Genomic DNA, 14,459 nt, shown 5'->3' with positions numbered 1-14,459 from the left:
TTCCTCCTGACTTAATGGATGTGACTCCTGTTCTGACAGAAGCTTTTGTTCTCTAGTTTTCTCTTTTGGGCTTTGGGAGGACAAACTTGGAGAGCATTTGGCCTGTAACAGCAAAGAGGCTGTGCTCGAGAGGAGAGGTGGTTTACTGGGATCATTAGAAGTGAACCTATGCCTGGTGAGAAGGGAGTGATGGGGATAACTTGCACCTAGAGAAAACAAGCAAAAAAAAAATCTCCCAAAAGAACAAGAGAACTCTGTAACTCTACAGCCTCTTCTATCTGCTTAAGGCAAGGTCACTAATTTCACCCTTTGCTTCCATAAAACTTTTGCTTAGTGTGGGAAACCTCATAATCCAGAAAGTATTGAATAAAAGCTGTTTATTACACTGGCTTTTTTTCTTGCCTATATCTTGACAATTAAATCTGATTTCTTTTGAGGAAGATCAAATGCTCTTTTAATATTGCAGCAAAACTGTGCTGCTTAACCATGTTTTCATGCATAATGTAATCAGCTTGATTGCTTTTTAATATGTCATTCAGACCGACAGTTACTGTCAGCTGGGCTGGATCTGTTGCCTTGGGGAGTTTCAGTGGCACTTTCTGGTAGATCACAGCACTTGACAGAACCAGAGATTTTGGTGCTAAACCTGTGTCCTGGGGTAAACGGTGACCTTGCAGTAGAAAGCCCAATGAAGGTTTGGAAAAGATGCTCTTGGTTCCTAGTGTGGCAGCCAGCCCAGCTGCACTGGTCTACTCCAGGTGTGCGTTAGGCTGGGTGCAGCCCTCACGCAGTTTTTCTCAGCCAGAGGCGCTGAGGGGATGGAGAGGCAGATGGAAGCTGTGCTGTGCTACAGAGAAGTCGTCCCCTTTGGATCAAGTCGCGCATGCCTCATGAYGGTCTGATCAGTGCAAAACTAAGCCTGTAACGCCTTTCAGTGCTGTCCTGTTCRGTTTGGAAATCACAGTGCCATGTTCTACTGAGAGACAGAGTTTGCCTTTTCAAGTGTTTTGTTCTTGAAAGGCTTTCTTGATGGTATGAAGTGTGAAAATAAGGCATGCATGTGGTTGTATTTTTTTTTTCTTCCCTATCTGAGTGTGCTAGCATATCACTTTTAATGTGAATGTGATTTTACTGAAGTATCAACTGGTTGAATGTGAGATCCTTAAATATTATGCATCCTTGATTAGTTGCAAAGTAGGCTTGAGTAATTCAGCTTTTCAGTTTTCTTTTTGGTATATGCTGGTCTTGGAAGATACAGGTGCTTCCTTTTCTCCTTCATTAAAAAAAAAAAAAAAAAAGGAAGTAAAAAAAATCCACACAGGCTCATTAAAAATCTGGAGAGTGGCATAGATAAGAAATTACATTTGGCATTTTCATGTGTTTGCTTGCTTAAGCATACTATTGTAACTGAAGCATTCAGATATCCTTCTCTTGACAGCAGTGTGTAGTTCTAAACTTTTATGTAAAGTTTTATGCCTGGATGCAGCTTGCATTAATTAAAAATTGGGAGTAGCAGTTTTATATATACTATAAATTTTTTTTGACATAAAGAAGTATTTATGAAATGTGCGTAAAGGAAACAAGTTCTCTGCATGGGAGAATGAGGAAGGATTAAAGTTGAGACAGTCAGTAGTCCCCCTCCTCGTATTTTCGAGGAGGAAAGCTTTCCAAGGAACATTGGAGAAAAATAATCTTTAAATAGAAATATTTAAAGGAAAAATGTTGGTTCTAACAGGACTAGTAACTCACCTCTTTATGCTGATTCTGTACTGCATGTGATTTTTTATCTTGTATAAAATACAGATACTGTTTTTTTTAAGTCTCATGTCTGCTTCTCTGTTCTTTCTTCCTCCCCTTTTTTTCCTCTTTAGAAAATTTCTTGGCAGGGCTATCAATGCAAATTTGACCTTTAAGTTTTTGACTGAACAGCTCGTGTATCAGGAAATAGTTCAGAATGTGCAAGATAATTTATTGCAGGAATTTAGTGCATTTTATCACTCTTGCAGACTTTTTTTTTTTTTTTTTTTTAATCTATTTCCTTAAACGTACCTTTTACCTTGAAGTCCTGTGTGCTGGTTGTCTTTGCAAGGTGCTTGTCAGTCTGTTTGTTACACCTGGACACACTCACTGTGATTAGAGCAAGGAGCTTGGCTCCGATTTATTGGAAATATGTCAAAATGTTTGAACGATGAGAACTACAAGTGGGGGGGGTGTCTTTTTTTTTTGGTGTTTGTTGCCAGCAGCYGGGCGCTGGTTCTGCGCAGGTTCATGGGCTCCTGCAGAGCAGCGTTCCCATCTTCTGGTGGCGGGGGGCCCTCGCCAGGCTATCTCATCGGCCCCCTTGCCGCCGCTGCCCCCCGCGCACCGCTGCTGCAGCTGCGTGAATAGGGAGCAGCTGAAGTCGGCGGCCTGGCCGGGGGCCGGCGTGCGCTGCGCGGGGCCTGCGCGCCCACCGCTCTCCCGCGAGCGGGGCGCTGGTGCGAGGGGGCACGGCCGCCCCGCTGGAAGGTAGGGTGTCTCTGGCGCGCGCCCGGCGGCGTGTCGGAGTCCTGCTCCTACGCTTGATGTTTCCTTTCTTCTCCTTGCTAGCCTTCCTTTCTGTCCCGCTGGGATAATTTGACTTTCTTTCTGGTTAGACAAACTGACGCTGTTTTGTAAGCTAATGGTCTGCCTCCATGAAGCCATTAAGTAAGCGTGTTTCACTGATGAAGGTCTCGTTCAGCGGACTTGGTGTTTAAGGTCAGCGGGCTATCTCTGTGCAGCGTAAGGGCAGGCGTGCAGGTAGGCGCGCAGCATGTACGCCAAGACTTCATTTATTTAAATCATAGCAAGAGTTCCTTTGCACATAATTACAGGTATAATAAATAAAAGCACCAACTCGGTTCATCTTGAAAGTTTCTATATTTACCTTTCTTTTCTTTTGGAATATCGCAATCAAGTTTTCGCCTAAAAGCAAAACAAACAAAAAAAACCTGAAATCATCTCAGGAGGAATTTATTTTATGTCATAATCTCAGCTAACCCAAGACCCATTGCAAGCCTGGAATGATATTTCTCTTTGCTTGCAGTCTCAGAGATTTTTTGATTTGGATGTAGAGAGACTTCAAATATTTGGTGAGGAAGAAGCATTAACTGGGTTTACTATATCTTTTACTATGTTTTTACTAAAATAAGAAGTTTGTCGACTTTTAGAGAAAGCATTTTTTCATGATCTTGTAAGAGCCTTTTTAAAGGAGTATAAAAATAATAAAAGGGAGAGTGTTTTAAAACATACCACAGATAATTTCTTCTTTTTTTTTTCTTTTTTCTTCAAGCTGAATTTTTTTTTAAGGAGGCATAATATATATATATTTTTAACTATTTATTAGGGCTTTGCTAACTACCTAGATTCTCACAGCTCTGCGAAAAAGCCTATTAAGCAGTTAATAGCAAAGACTGCATCTTTCAAGGTAACAACTTTTTTTTTTTTAATTTCTGTGATAATGCAGTGATTTCTGTTTGTTTAAATTCGCGACTGCTGGTTTACTAAGGCTGTTGCAAAACACTTTGTTTATTCCTAGTGCACCAGACAGATGTATCTGACAAGTGACTCACTCCATGCTTTTAGGAGAAACCCTGTTGGGCAAAGAGAGGAAAGGAAGTGTTTTGGAGATGTCCTGTACACTTCAGCTTTCCCTGTGAAGGATAGTCCTTTTTTATTTTCTTCATTCTGCACCTGTGTTAAAGAAACCACTGTTAAATAATGTTCAGAAACATCTGTTTTTTCGAAAGTTCTCTTTAAATGAATAATGGCAAAATTAACCTTGGCTGTTGTCACATTCCAGGTACTGCTACTTCCCATATTGAAAATAAACTTTACGAGTAATTGTACTGATTTTTCTTTGAAGAAGTAATTTTTCTCAGAATACCCCTTCAAGTTCACCCAGTAAATTACATAGCAATAAAACCCTGATCCTGCAAACGACTTGCGTGTTTTATTTTTTCTTTCTTTCTTTTCCATAACTTCAGATCTTTGGGTGTGTGCTTCTAGGACTGAGGCCCGAGCTATTACTTGGTTTGTGAAAATTCCTGTATTTTATGTGTGTAGTTGTTGCCTGCATTTGTATGGGGCTTTTTTTGTTTGTTTTTTTTCCTTCTCCTATAAGGGTTAAAAAAATGTACTTTCATTTGGCTACCCTTAACGATCCTGTTAAAAGCACAGGAGAATAATTTGAAAAGTATATTCTGAATAGCCGACTTGCATAAAGGCCTGCATGAAGCCCATATCAAATATATATGTATTTTTTTAATTCAAATGTCAGGATGTGATAGTAATATAAGAGAATATTGGTAGAGTGAAGTGAAATAGTTTCCAGTCACTTTTTTCAATGAGACTTTTTCAAACTTTCTATATGCTTAATAAAAAGAAAAATTGAGTATTAAACAGCAAAGCAAAGAGCGTACTGGGGAAATGGCAAGGCATTTCAACTGTTCAATATAACTGTCAAAACAAATAGCATCGAAGTGAGCATTTGTGGTTTCAAGTATTTTCTGTGCACATGCCTCTTTTTGTGTATATGTTTTTATTAGTTCTGTAGTTCTAGGAGTACCATATATATATCCCTTGTGCTTTATCATAAATAGTTTGTGTACTTTTGGCATTGCTACTGACCCCTTCCTTCACCCCAATCTGGATTTGTCATCAACACAAGTTTCTGTTTATGTACTGCTTTTATCTGTAATTCTTAGCTGACTTATTTTTAGCTCTCAGATTATAATTTCCTATTAAGAAAACACTTTCATAGTCCCTATTAAGGAATTTCTTCTCATTCTCTCATWATCTAGTGCCAAAGTAATAACGAGGTATGACTGGAATTGGTACTTTCTCCTAATATCAACTCCTTTGAATAGTTTGATCTACAAACCTGGTTTTATTCCACATTAACAGCATTAGAATGACAGGATATGTTCTGTCGGGATCCCTAGTGAATAAGATAGATATGTGTTTCCTAGGAGTTGAAGTGAGTCAATTGGCTAATACCATGACAGCTGAGAAGTAGTTATTGGAGTAGTTATTGCCAGTTTTGGTTGGACTTGAAATGTGAATACTTGTCTGTATTGCTTTGTTAGTGTTCTGGACCATTTGAGTACCCAATTCATTAGTGCTATATTTGGGTTCAAAAATTTRGCTGTAGGATTTGTTAGTAAAGTCAAACATCTGCCCTCCTTGCTTAAGTAACCTTTTGTCTCTGCTGTTGATGCCCAATATTTGAAAATCCCAAACCAATATTTTACCTGGGGTTTTGCCTGGAGAATTTTTGGGGGATTTCTGAAAAGCTTGCAGCTTAACTTGCTCTTCTAGTTACTGCTGCTTCCATTGGGCTGCTGAATGTCTGAAAATGAACCAAGTTAATGGTAAAAGCAGTAGCCTGTGACCCAAAGCTTTAGAATTCAGAGGTGTGGGCAAGACCTCTTTAAAACTGCTTGCTGCTGCTTTTGGACCTGCAGATGATGGCAGAGGTAGTCCTGCCTTCAGAGGGTATTTCAGGAAAGTTCTTTGCATGGAACGCGAAAGGGAAAGAGCAGCATGTAAAATAATTGAATGTTTTTGTACATGCATTGCTCCACAAAGAGCCATCTACGCTTTTTTCTACCAAATGCAAGAAACTTGTTTAAATTAGTAAACTCTTCTTTTTGAATAAACCACTTACAGAGTTGCTGGTGGTGCTGCACAGAAGGGGAGAGAGATTTAAAAACACAAAAGGCATGTATTTTTAATTTAAAAAGCGGTTAGATTAACTCTGTATCACCACAAGAAATATATTCTGTGTTTACTAAAAGAAGATGCTTACATCCTTATCTCGGTATGGTGGCTTACATGTCACACTTTTTGGACCTGAAACTATTGGTGGATCACTAGGTTTTGCTGGTTTTGAACCATTTTTGGTTCTGTCATGGCCAAGATTGTAACTGTAAGAAAGGAATATGAGACTGTACAAACCAGTTGAGTGATGGAAGGTGCTTGTATTATGTTGCTAACACGTACTGTAGTAAGACAACCTCAGCAGCACTGAATTGGTTGATGTTATTCTGATTGTTTTAATTAGTTCTTCACCAGTTTGAGAGATTTCCCCCTAGAGATGATTTTCTTAATTTAAATTATTTGTGTCTGCATCACTTAGTCTGATGAAAACAGTCATCCATATTAACATCAAACTGAGATTATTTTGCTTCCATTCCTCACAGGAAGGAGGAATTCCATTCTCTTTCTGACAGGACCCTACTGTGAAAACTTACTCTTTAAAACTAGATACATTTTTTTGTATTGCAATCTAAGCTAGACTTTGAATCAAAGGCCATTCAGTTGAATTTGCACCAACTTTAGTCCCTGAAACTTCTTCCCATTTTATTCTGAATAGTTGGGACAGTGTGAACAACTTTCTGTGGCTGAGTATTCTAATATTAATAATAATCTTAATAAGGGGATCATGAATTGAGGCAATAATCAAAAGTAACAACCATACCTTTCCTGTGAAAGCCAGTTATAGTGCTAAAATACACCAGTCATAATCTAAAAGAAAACACATCAATTACAGTTTAAAACAACTCACAGCATCACATCTTGATGACATCTCTTATTTTCTTCATGGAAGAAACGCATCAGCGTCTTATTGGACTAATTGTACGCACCCATTTTTGCAAATTGGTAGCAGAAGACTTCTGAGATTCCTTTTTTGGCTCCAAGGTGTCGGCCACAGCTAACTTGCAAGCTTCTTCATTTGAGGTTCTTCATTAGAGATAATGCATAATCATGGTTAATGACAGTACTTATTATAACAGTGTATTGTCTGGAGCAGCATCCAATAGTGATTTGTTACTCAATTCTACTCAATAATTAGGTAGTTCCAGTAATCACCCAGTCCTTGGCTGTCTCCTGCAAGAACATCCTGTATTGGAATAGTTCTCTCTGGCTTCCCCTACATGCGCTGGTGTTTCTATAACTTGGTCCTTTCTTGGACACATGGGATGCTTTGGTGATACAAACTCTTTCCTGACTCCTTCTTCTAGAAATAGTTCAGCTGTTGACTGTTCTCTGAACCATGCCAGAAAATAACCAATTCTTAGAGAGTTCAGGCATTCTGTCTTCCAGGACCTGTAAAGCTGAGGCAATGCTTTTTTTCTTTTCCTATTCAGAATATGTACATTATTGTCGAGTAAGACTAACCTTAGGCTTGCGTGATATTGTAATGGCAAAACTTATTGTTCAGAATTTAGCCACCTCTCTTGCTGTACACACCCAAGCATTACTAGAATTTTGTTTGGTTTATACAATTATCTTTTGTAGGTGAAATGAAATACCTTTGTAAGTATAATTTATAAGCATTTACACAGTATGTTTTAGCTTAGATGACCCTTAATCACTTGTGATTCAATTTCTTGCATGAGTAAATTTAACATTAGTTATTTTATGGAAAACACAGAAATGAAACTTTAAGATTAGAGCATATGTTAGCACAACTGAATAATTCAGACAACTGTGCGTCACATTGAGCAATGCCAGGAGGACAGTTGATTGCAGGAAGTCTAAAAATACTTTGTATAAGTTCATTGCCTCACACACGCTTGAAGTGGCTAGAAACTCAAATGTACGCTTGTTAATGTCCTGTAGCTTAAAATTCCAGGACTTGGAACAAATGGCCTGTTTAGAAAAGCCGTGAAGTTTTGAGTTTGTATTTGGAATAATGTGTTTATGCCTCATGTTTATKTCTCATCCTGTCTGAAGTTACTATGGTTTCTCTTTCCTCTTGTCAACATCTGGGATTGTGATAATTCTCCAGATCACCTTGGAAGAAAAACAGGACATTACACTTATAGGAAACCAATTGTTACCCTCCTTCTTCTTTCTAAATACATGGCTGAGAGAGAGAGAGAGAGTGTACGTACATACGTACCCATGCACAGCTGTCAGGAGATTTTTGGAGGATGAGCAAGAATTGTTTTCTTTATGATCTTAAGAGATGTCTATGATTTGGTATGAATGAGAGCAGAAGAAATATAACTTGCATTCCCTTTAAAGACAGAGCTATGAAGACAAAGTATCAAACATACAGAGAGGCAAAAACTCTACAGATAGCTTTCTTTAAGGTGGCTACTGCAAACTGTGGCATTAGAAGTGTCCTCAGTGTGTGGTAAAGTCTGTRCTGCGGTGCATCTCCCTCTAGGACAGGAGAAGGCACGAAAGTGGTCAGGGCTTTGCAAAGGTGTAGGCAGGGCTTTGCACAGATAGCATGTTATGTACTTGATTACTGTCAGATCTTTCTCTGGGCTGGTTAGTTGTTTTCCTCCCTTTTCTTACCCCTCTGTTTCTTCTGTGATAGTTTGCACCTGGAGCAGCTAACCAATGCACACATCGTGTCCCTTGTTTCTTGCGTGTACTTCAGTACTTGCCCCTCTCTTTCACAAAACCTACTGTACTTCATGAAATTTTTTGGATGTGGTTTTAAGCCAGTTATATTTATGGGATTGTGCTCTATTTTGCTTTTTGACTATAAATTATACTGTGAAATCTTTTATGTGTCATAGCACATTCTTGAAACTGTAAAGAATGACTATTTGCTGGTCTTGGAACGATGTTTGATATTGAACTATCTTATTAAAAATCATAATTGTAAAAGAATGTCATTTCTGATATATGTGTATCGTATATGTATATAATGATGTATAAGAGAAATTGGGGGCAGGAGGCAGGACCCCAAAAAGGATGTTACCCTTTGTTTTCAGATCTGAATCCACACTACAGAGATGGAAAGATATTGCAGATTGCTTATTAGCAACAGCTTAGGTCTCAGGTTCATTTTGCTAGAGCTGTGCTGCCTCTGAAGACTTGTCTAGGCCAGCTTTTTATTTTGACTGTTTGGAAGACAATGCCCTGGAGCTCGTTACTCTTCGGATGGTCTGTCCCCTGATAATGGTTGTGCACCGCGTACCTGCCCGAAAGAATTGGGCTTGGAGTGGTATCAGTGAAGGCGATCTGGCTTCCTTGTTCTGGGCTGTTTGAGTATGGTGTGTTTATCAACATATATATATATATATATATATATATATATATATATATATATNATATATATATATATATATATATATATATATATATATATATATCTTGTCTAGTGCTGTTTGTTTAGGTTTTTCAGTATACTAGACAGGAACTGCAAGGGCAGGCTGAGATATGCCTTTTTACAGACGTGGTCTTGGCGGTGCCATACAGCATATGTGTTGAGGTTTGTGGTTCTGAACTATATCCATTGTAAATCCTGTAGGTGATGTTTGAAAGCATGCTGGCCTAAGGAGCACCTGCACTTTCCCAGGACAGACTCTTTAAATATGCAAAATTACAAAAACGCCCAAACAAATCCAATCCCATACGTAATGTGGTCAAATGTCCATCTCCAGAAGCATTTTCTCATCTTTAAAGTTTTCTGTGGGTGTAAATTCCAGGGTAACTTCACACTCTCTGCTTCATCATAATGGAGTCAGAAAGAAATTACTGTCAGGTGGGAAGATATTTCTTAAAACCTTCTTTCAACATTTGAGTCTATTGCAATGGGTTGGTTAGAAGTGTGGAGCAATTTGTAGGTTCTGATGAACAAGAAATGTGTCAGAAATGGCATGTTTTTATGGCCCAAAATAACCTGTCAGACATCAAGCATTATTATGATCTTATATGCCAAGTTTGAGATGATAATTTCTTGATATATGCCTGGATTAGGAAAATCTGTCCTAAAATTGCAGTTCACAGTCTGCAAATCCCGAGTCTCTGCTCAGCAAAATGTTAACATGATAGGTCTAAATAGAAATTCAACCCTTTTTTTCACGTGTGCTGCAAATCAGTTTATTCCTCTCTTTCACTCTTTCCATTTGCTGGTTGTTTACATGTTTGTGCAGGGTTTTTTTAATGTGCCTATAAAATACCTTGCACTAGGAAAGGTACTTTAGGAATTAGAAAGCAATAAAAGTAAATAAACTCAAGAATTGCATGAAACTGTTACTTTAGTTTCTGTCAAGAAAGAAGAATATTTCTTAGGGAATCTGAGTGATAGGTCACATGCAGAAGTGAAGTCTTATCTATTGCTTTCCCTCCTCTCATCCCAAAGCCTCAAGAAAATGAGCAGAATAGTGAATAATGACACCTTTCTTGGATTAATGAAATATTTTTTTATAATTTTTAAAAAATGTCTTAGAAAATATAAATGAATAGGAAGGATTACTAAAAGGCACAGTCTAAATTTTTGCATGTCTTCAGAAAAGTGGTGACTTGAAAARAAACAATGACAGTAAAAAAAACAGCCCTAATTTTAACATGTTCAGTAAACTGTTTTTTTCAGGGCAAAATATTTTTCTGTTCCTTTTTTAATCCTCTGAGCAGTTTTAGTGTTTCACTAGTGTTTTGCCATTATAAATGAATGTCTGTATGATGTTCAGACTGGGTTTAGTCAGCAACGCAGTGCACTTATTTGCAAGTGTATGCCTTTCCACTGTGAATAAGAAAAAAGGTCCCGTGAGAAAATAATGGTACCACTGATAAATGAACTGCAAAAACTCAGTAAAGTTTGCACTCTGCTATTAGAAATGAAGACTTAAATCCTAATGCAGCTAGATTTTCCTAAACTTTACATGACTTTTCTTCCTGAGCTTAGAATTCTGTTTATCTAAATGAAAGTTTTATAGAATATCAAACAGGCATTAAGCAAATTTGGTATGCATGGTAAAACAAATGTATTAAGAAGTTGATCTTTTTGTTACTTTTTCTACGAAGAAAGTGCAACTCATTTTCTTGAGTTCTTCATTTAATTAGCATTTTAGATCTCTGTGGAAACTAACATAACATCAGGGATCTTATTACAGACAGACCAATGAATCTCAGAGTTAAGGTTGCCTAGCATTTCCCATTATAGTATTGTTTTAGTTAAATCATATTTTAACCGGTTGTGCTGCTGATTTTTGTACTGGGTATCTGTCATATGTTGACTGTGTATGAGGAAAAAGAGTGAAAATCCTTCTCCACCGAGGGTGTCTCCTTTGCTCCTGACTTTCCCTCTGCTCTCAGGGGCCTAGGGTTGCTGAAGGCCAGTCTGACCAGTAAAGACTGAAGTGAAGAAGGTATTGAGGCCTTGGCCTTTTCCGTCTCCTCTGTCACTGGCTCCCCTGCCCCATTCAGCAGCAGGCCCCCATTTTCCGTAGTGGTCTCTTTTGCAGCTGTGGAAGGCTTTCTTGTTGGCCTTCACGTCCCTTGCCAGATGCAGCTCCAGGTGGGCTTTGCTTTTCATTGTTTTAAATTCAGCAGCTAGTTTCCCTCATATTCTCATATGGAGCAATTTGAAAAAATTACTTCTTTTTGATCCTTAATTTTGTGTTAAAAATAATTTGTGCTTTTTTTTCAATCACTTAACTTGATTGTTTATAGGGAAGCAATAAGCCTACTAATGTGAATAGAGGTGTTAGGGAATAGTCACTTTGATTCTTGCACAGACTTCATTAGTCCGGTCTCACTCTGTGTTCCCAGAGCAGCAGAACTAAGGACACCTGGTTTCTGACATGTATAGGTCTCACTGTTGGTTCCAAACCAAAATGATAGTGAAGCAGAGTGAAAGAAGCTTGTTAAATATGGGTGCTTGATGCTCCTTTCCTTTTCCAATACATGCATTTTCCTCCCCAAACACCCTTGCTTTGCACTCTCTCCCAATTTCCCTTTTGTATTCAAAATCTGGAAGTTGCCTTGATGCTGTGTGTAAAAATGTAATACATTAAATGAAAAATCCTGGCTGCAATAAAATTCTAATTTTTGAGAAATGAAAGGTGTTAGCACATTGTAAAAGTAATCAAGTCTTGGTGCTCTGTACAAGCATTACTGACTCAAGTCTTATGCTGGTTCCTGTGATACAGAGAAGCAGCATGGCCCAGTTTTATATTCCGTTCTGAAGGCCTGGTATCCATTTGTGTAGCAGTAGTTATTTGTGGGTGTTGATTTTCTTATTTGAAGTGGAGTGGTATTTGTCTTCACTTGTGATGTGCAAAGATATCCTATAGAAGCTTGAAGTTATTGAGCTGCTCAGATTTGGCATGCTTGTGTAAAAGCAGAGGAGAAAACTTAGATGCTTTTAAAAATATGTTGCATTTTACCTGGAATGTCAAGTGCCACAGGTTATCTTTTGGTAGTATGTGCTGCCTAAAGAAAGGGTTGCTCAGCAAGGCAGGAGTCCCAAGTCAGATCCTGGCTTCGGTTGTGCCGACTGAGTCAGTGGCTTCCAAGGTAGTTAATTTAGGAAAAGTCTTTTGATCTTTTTATCCAGAGATTTCTGTGCTGAGTTTGCCTTTTAAATGAGTATCCTGGCAGTAGACTGAGATGCTTTCAGGAGAATTTAGGAATACTTGTCCCAGCAAAATAAGCCAATACTCAGAAACAGGGTTGTAAAGCCTAAAGCTGCTTTATACTAGCTTTTTTTGAGCTTCTTGCTATTTACACCTTGCGTCAAGTTTTAGGTGGTGCAACATACTTTTAACCTGAATGCTCCAAGGTTATAGCCTTACCGACCAATCTGGTCTTCCCTTCCCTTCCCTTCCCTTCCCTTCCCTTCCCTTCCCTTCCCTTCCCTTCCCTTCCCTTCCCATTAAAAGCAGCTAATTTAAGCACTGTGGCAGGTAAGAGCTTAAAGGTCTGGCAAAAGGACACACTAGAAGAGATGCTTTGGTTTGAGGAGAAGTGACCAGTTTTACAGTCCCTAATCAGGTTTAGATGCATGTATAGCCTTTAAAATTTGAAATAATATTGTTAATTGTCAGTATCTTTGGTTATGCTTGCATGCTTTTCTTGCACTGAATGAAGATGAGTAGAAATTCTGGTAATGCTAATATTTTAAAGTATTTGGTGGGGGGGAAGTGATGCTGGTGTGATAAGCTAACACTATCTAATTTAAACGGTATGTTTCAGACTTTTGCTCATTAATCTCCTGCTTCTCTGGCCTAATTGCTTAAACTCTCTCATGCAAAATGCTGATGATAGCAGAGTTTGTTTTGCTTTTCTTTTGAGCTGTGTGGTGTGGCTAGGTCTTCTAAATGCACAAGAGATGGCTGGATCCTTATGTTACCTAGGAAGGCATCAGAGCTCAGGGCTATTTGTTTTCCTTGCAGTTAATGAATAGAAAACAGACTAAGTTTTACTTCCAGTATTTAAATGTTCATGCTAGTCTCATCTGTGAAATAGAACAAGTTTTATATTTGTTCAGAAGTTATGTTACATACAGCATAGATACTTCTTGCTTTGATAAAGGGATAGCATTAATTACCATATCATTTCCATACTGGTAGTAGGCGACAGCCAGTGTATAGTTTCTTCTGTGCCTTGTGAACTCCCTTTGGTAGCTCTGGAACCTTGCGTTAGAGAAGGCGTAGTTACTGATGGTGTACAATAAAGCTGAATAAATTTCACATCTGAAAATCATAAACTGAATGTGTAAATTGACATATGTAAACTTCATGTGCTCCATGCTAGGAGGTGGTGTACTTTGCTATGGTTGAGCATAGCATGTATATAAAATACAGAAATGGACTGAGTCATAATCTATTGCATATAAGTGATGTTAATTTTATGATTTTAGCTATTAGTGTTTCCTGTACTTTTGTGGCAGAACTTAGCTCACAAAATTTGTATCACTCTGAGTTTTGTTACACTGAGGTAGGAACTCCTTTGCATCCTTCCCCCCCCCCCCCCCATTTCTGTGCATAGTAGTCATTTAGTTCCAGGAGTGATATCAGAGTAAGCTGATTAGCATGATTGATACTGCATGTCAGGGGACTGGCATAATGGGCTGCCGTTGAGACTGCATTGTGAAACCACACGCAGATGAGGTAATCTCATTAGATGATTAAAACCTTCATTGAGTCTACAAGATTGCAGAGCTTTCAGTTATATTGCAGTAGGGAACTGATGCTCTTAAGTCTAGTCCTTTCCTTGGAATGATGCTGAAATGGAGATCTGGCTGGGTTTTTCTCTTGGATAAGAGGCATAGCAGCTGGAGGCCAATGCAGGATGTTCCATTTTACCGTGTTTTAAAGTAAGATTCTGGATGATGGAATTATTTCCCTTTAAAGTCAGTGTCGGAATTGTGTTAATTTAGTTTTATCGTGCTTAGCTGTTCTTTCTGAAATTCTCTAATATTAGTGCTAAAAGGATATATTTCTGCTTTCTGTAACTTCCTTTCTCCTTATAGCAAGAGTGAATCCCAAGGGTTATGTTTTTGGCAGAAGTCATCCTGTTTTATAAAGTAACTGATTCTTTTCTGAAGGTCTGCTTTGTCTTGATCCAGGATGTGGTCTAGTATAAGTGGCACTCCTTGTCATCTTGTCCTATTTACAGATTGTATGGCAGGTAGCACATGCCCATGCTAGAACAGATGGTATACAGAAATCCTATTTGGTTTGGTC

The 14,459-nt window shown here is 38.4% G+C and overlaps 1 protein-coding gene across 2 annotated transcripts in view; it reads left to right on the top strand.

Annotated features, from left to right (window-relative positions):
• GAB1 (GRB2 associated binding protein 1) overlaps positions 1–14,459 on the top strand; it is a 101,363-nt gene that overhangs the window by 24,517 nt on the left and 62,387 nt on the right. The window lies entirely within an intron of this gene.

Source organism: Apteryx rowi, unplaced genomic scaffold, assembly GCF_003343035.1.
Source record: "Apteryx rowi isolate R43461 unplaced genomic scaffold, aptRow1 scaffold_72, whole genome shotgun sequence".
Classification (NCBI taxonomy): Eukaryota; Metazoa; Chordata; class Aves; order Apterygiformes; family Apterygidae; genus Apteryx; species Apteryx rowi.
The sequence above is the reverse complement of the archived record's forward strand: the minus strand, read 5'-3'. Positions and strand labels throughout refer to the sequence as shown.